Raw genomic sequence first — 5,734 nt, forward strand, 5'->3', positions numbered from 1 at the left:
TGTGTTGTGACATCTGCCCGGCAAAGCATTTTTTGATGATCGCGGAAACGTGATGTCATACCGTGAGCCGCACTCTCCTGAATTATGGAGGGGAGCAATAAATGCATTTTCAAATTCTACTTTTTGATGCAGTTTCATTTCACAACTGTGTGTGTGTGTGTGTGTGTGTGTGTGTGTGTGTGTGTGTGTGTGTGTGTGTGTGTGTGTGTGTGTGTGTGTGTGTGTGTGTGTGTGTGTGTGTGTGTGTGTGTGTGTGTGTGTGTGTGTGTGACAGGATGCATCCCCCGTTCAGACCAAAAGGAAGAAAGATGGACCCCGGCGGCGCTCCCGCAGGGTCGTCCCAGACCGTCTTCTCATGTTTCCCGGCGCTCCCCCTCCGTTTCTTTGAACTGACTCGCTCTTTTCCAAAACAAAAACCCTTTGGGGCGGCGGGGCGTCACGGAAACAGAAGACAGGGCTCCCATGTGGCCGGTCATCGGGAGTGCGAGATGGGGGTCCGGCCGGGGAGGCACTAATTGAAATAACCTGGCCCTGTTGACGGGCGGGGCTTTGAAGTGCCGCCCGCGGTGGGACGTCCTCCCGGACGCCGGCCGAGCGGCGCTGGATCCGTCGGCGCCTCTGGAGACGGTGTCGCTGCCGCTTCCTCGTCCGCCTCGGGGACCCCCGACCTCCATCCCCCCATAACACATCCGCCCCGCGTCCCGAGTGCCGCACCGCGGGGCTGCATGCCGGTGGTTCTCAACACGGGGGAACAATCCTTCAAGAGGTTCCAGGGGGCCCCCAGCCTCACTGTTGCAGAGTGTACAATAATGATTTTGGTTTTTTTTGGATGCTAGTTTCACTGTTTCCTGTCTGACTGTTGTCGACATGAGATCGTATCTGACAATAAATCTTCCCAGATTTGGGTCCCAGAGACTAAATCTTATCAGATGGGATCTGTGGTCTAATGCGGATCAAACTGAGGGTCATTGATATGAAAATTAAATTTTGAGAGTCAATGCCACACGATACGCGCTGGTACGTGTCCTGCGTGCTTCAGTATGTGCCTAAAACAACGACAGTGGTTTTTCGGATATACAATTCCACCGGCTGTAGTACATCATCCTGGTACTTTCACGTATACTATTTGGGCACACAGTTGTTTGAGACGTCCTCAACACTGGAGATAAACAGATGAACCGACGGCCGAGGTCTTGAGGCCCCGTCAGCAGAGAATTCCGCCCGCCCGGCCCTCGTCGGAGGAGCCCCCCCCTCGGAGGAGCTCTTTCTTTCCCGGCTCCGGCTCGGATGGGACCGGCCGGATAATCTCCCGACCGGCTGCGAAATGTCTTTCATGTGTCGGTCGGCGCTTACGAGGGAGGCAGCGAAGCGAGTCGCCGAGCCTGTTTGCGGAGTCAGACGCTGATTAATTGCTTACGGATGAAAGTCGAGGTTTTTCGGCCCCGTGGGGCCCCCCACCCCACCCCCCCTCCCGTCGTAAGCCTGCGATGTTTACACTCGCTTATCATCCCCGCAACCTGGTGCAATTAGCTCCGTCAAATTCAAACGGCAGTAAATAGCTGTGTGCGGCGTGGGGCCTGTTGCTGGCACACGGGTGTTTTCCTTCCTCAGATCTGCGCTGGATCCCTGGATTATGCTTCGGCAGAGCTGAGCTCCTTTGTTTTGGGTGAACTGTGTTTGTTGCAATTGGGCTCGGGGCTCGCAGGTGCGTGTCTCACCCAAACCCTTAATAACTTAATGTCCCCCGCTTGAGTCGCGCTTTAAAGCCTTCGCTCCTCGCTTGATGGCGCGCGATGAGATAAAAATCCGTCCGGGGATTCACCACGTTTGCCTTCTAGCAGCGCTTCGCAATTGGTGGGCCCCCATCCAAAAAGTAGGTGGCGGGGTCCAAAGGATCGGAATACATATTTCAAGTGTACCGAATTCACATTGTGTTCCGCTGCCGCGCGTGGCTCTCATGACCTCATATCACCCTTCAGCCAGATGAAATTCAAATTACAAATCTCTTGGGGTCGTCACTTCCCACACTCAAACTTCCCACATCAAAGCGACGGCGTTGACGTGGATGACCGAAGAAATTGATTCGGGAAAAACATTCAAACGGTTAAATTCTCAATTGTGTTTGGATGGTGACTTTAGTGACAAAGGACAAAACGAGGGCCCTGAGGCTGACGCCCGCCGGCGCTCGATGACCAATGAAGGGCTGGTGAAGTGTGATGTCATGCTCCGTCCCTGCAAAGTGTCTTTGAGGACTAAGAAAAGCCCGACACTAAATAAAGGTGTTATCGTCATCAGAGGTCGTTTTGTTTGACGGGGGTTTTTTTTCAGAGCGTTTGAATTTGTCGCCGTGGCACCCCACGAATCGCCTCACATGTTCGCTCCGCGCCGGCTCTCCGCGGTGGGAGCCCTTTTACCTCCCAACTGCTCTTGACGTTAACACTCTGTTTAACTTTATCGCTCGTGGGCCCCGCTACTAGTGTTCCCTTTTCACCCGGCCGTCGACATCACAGGCTGAACTTTTATCCCCCGAGGTTCCCTAATCCACTCACCGACCGGTGGCCGTCGGGGACCGGAGGCTCGTTTTTCACAGAGTCAGTTCTTTTTATAATGGTGCACGTCATCCTCCGGGGCCACAGAAAGAGGCAGATACCTCACTTTACTGCACCGCAGATGAGCGTAGCAGAGCAAAACAGAGCCAGCCTGCCCAGTCCGCCCTTACAGATGTTCGTCCTAAACCTACCCAACACAGGAAGCCATTAAAGCAAATCAATCAGTCGGCGCTATGGAAACCAGGGGGAACAAACCGCCACGAAAAGCCTGCGGAGGGGCACGTTGCCAGGGGAGTGAGGCGCGCTCCGTACGCCTGCACCAAATATAAATTCATTGCAGCCGCTTGGAGACGTATGTTTTCCCAAACACGGGACCCGGGTGGAAGCGTTTTTTCGCCGATCCCGGAGTGATTCAAATGCAAAGCGGCGGAGGACAAAAAGCCGCGGCGAGGGCGGAAAATAAATAAAGAAATGCGTGCGCTCGCCTTTCACTCGCCCGAAGGGGGAAGCGCCTTCAAAGCCCATTCTCATCCGGAGGAATCATTTCAGCGGCGATAATCTTCAAACGACGTTTCGCACGGATTTCCCTCGACTGAAAGGGGGAGCGCGGACCCTGGGTTTTTCCTCCCCATGCGTCGCGTGCGCAGAGCGAACTTTCACGAATGAAGATGTCGACGATGGAGGTTCCCTCCGGCGTGCCGTCATCAAGTTGTTCCCTACGGGTTGTTTATTTTGCGCTCCCATTTTTGCTCATTGGAGGAAAGGCCGGTGCCTCTGCGCGCACCTTCCTTTATTCGGTAAACCCTGCGTCACCCGCCTGGTCGCCCGCGTGCGCGCACCTGCAGTCTGCCTCCACCTGCAGCCTGCCTCCACCTGCAGCCCGCCGCCATAGCCCCGAACCTCCGCCGCGCTGCGTCACATCTCGGGTCGCACCATCTGTTTTCGCTTTAGGCCCGTGCGGTCTGCTCCGTCCGAGTCGGCGACGCGGCGGCCAAAGCAAACAGGCCCCTTCAGTCGGATAAGATCCGCTCGCCGCGCTGTGCGGTCGGGTTGCGCCGCGCCGGAAACCGACGCGGGTCATTTTAAGATTCCCCGATTCACGTCTTGAATCAGTGAACTGCGAGTCTCCCGGAGAGTTTGCAAAGTTTTTTTTCTTAAGTTTTCATGAAAGAAAAAAAAAAAAAAAAAAAAAAGACAGACTGAGATAGATGGATCAAGAGACTATAAAGGATCAACAACAAACTATTTCATGTATCCCCAGAAGGCAGAAGGTTTCCCTATCTGGCGGTGCTGGCATCCGCCCAGCACGGAGCAAATCCGTCTGGCTTTACAGAGATACCTGGAGGATGCCTTCATCTTCATATATCTGTCACCGTCAAGTTGAGTCACGGTCTAGCTTTATGATAGCACCTGTCTCGCAGCGCACATCAAAACCCCGGCGGAGCGAAAGAAAGCCTTCCAGAAGGGGCCGGGGAAGTCCCGCCAAATCCAATCCCAGAATCCCCCAAATCACGGGGAACTTTGTTGTAGCCATTAAGATAAAGCCCTGGATTCCTCCCCAGCCATTAGGTTTAATGATCTGCTTAGCGAGCCACGCTACGCCGCACTCTGCTCCGGGAGGAAAGGTGCGGCTTTGAAGGCGCTCCGCTTCTGTCTTCCCCTCGTTCCCCTCGCCGAGCGACTCGAGACGCCCGTGATCCCCGCCGACGATGAAGGGCTCTGCGGTCCACGCGCCGTGGCGTGGAGGCTCACCCGGGAGGTTTGGGCGTCTCGCGGAGCGGCGCGGGGATTTATATTATGTGTACAGTCTCATAATTCACAAACACGGCGCAGTACGCCGGCGTGCAGAGACCTCTCCTCATAGACCTGGGTTCACGTCTGCACGGGGTCTGCAGGTTCTCCCCACGTTTCCCGCCGTCACGCCTCGCTCTTGGACCCTGAACCCAAATACGCAGGTAGAGGAATGAATAAATGAACTGTGTTCTCTTAATGGGTTTTTTTTCATTTACAATTTTCTTTGATCATCTATTTTAAAACCTTCACACACAATATACCTATTTCTTCACGCTGCCTTAATAACCATCATAACTTCCTCCATAACAACCGTTACTGAGAGTAGTCCAGAGCCCGCTGCTGCTGTATTGGTACTTTGAGTAAAAACAACCTGATAACCGTCCATCCCTTTGCTGGGAAACTTAAACGCGCGGATGTGTTCCTCGCCCCGGCGCCGTCGCTCCCCTGTATTTGCCCGCTGGCCTCCGTGCCGATTTGAAACGCAGATGCACGTCCGGGGCCATCGGCCGTCTCCCGCCGTCGTTTTCCTCCGCAGCGAGTCGCGGCGAGGGAGCTCGCAGGCGTCGGTGCCCCCATCCCTGCCGGGCTCAATGGGCCCTGATGCCACGGGGCGCCGGTGCTCTCTCCGCCCTCAGATTCAGGCTGTGGCTGTGGCCTCCAATACCAAAGTTTGACACGCAAGTAGTTCAGCTCTTGGTGGTTTCTCAATCTGGGGGTTGCCCCCCCCAGTCCTTCAAGCGCTCCCATCCGGTCCCCAGAAAAAGGATTAGTCGTCAGACTTCACCGTTATTTTATTTTCAAGACAATAGCACCGCTTGAGAATGTCCAATAATCACTGTTTGGATCCTGGTTTCACTGTTATCCCCCTCAGGGGAGTGTGAACTAGATCACATCTAACAAAAGCTTACCAAAGCAGGCGCAAAATCTTACCAAATCAGTCCTGTGGGCTCACGAGTGTCACATTAAGGGTCCTCGATGCGGAAAAAGTTCACTGGGCGCTGCTTCATCCTATATAGAGGACGTCTGTCCTCCATATCTCAGCGGGGGTCCGACTTGTAGGTTGGTATGATGTTAAATGACCGGAAAAAGAAATGGGCAGTATGATCATTATAAACTATTATAAACTCTCCCCTGACCTTCAAATACACAACAAACATATATCTTGTCCACATTCTGTCTCCTGGCTGTCCTACTTCACCACACGTAACGTGCAGGTCTAGTCGCAGGTCCATCCCGCTCTTGTGTATTTTTTATGGGGGTGTTTTTGCGTCATGGCTGCGTCACGTTGCTCCGTCGGTTTCTCTTCCCAGTGTTTCTCGGTTAGCGGGCGGTGTTCAGCCCTGCTGCCCCCGACTCGGCGTCGGTGCGCTACATCGCACGGCCGACGCAGC

The sequence above is a fragment of the Zeus faber genome (genome assembly GCF_960531495.2).
Source record: "Zeus faber genome assembly, chromosome: 7".
NCBI lineage: Eukaryota > Metazoa > Chordata > Actinopteri > Zeiformes > Zeidae > Zeus > Zeus faber.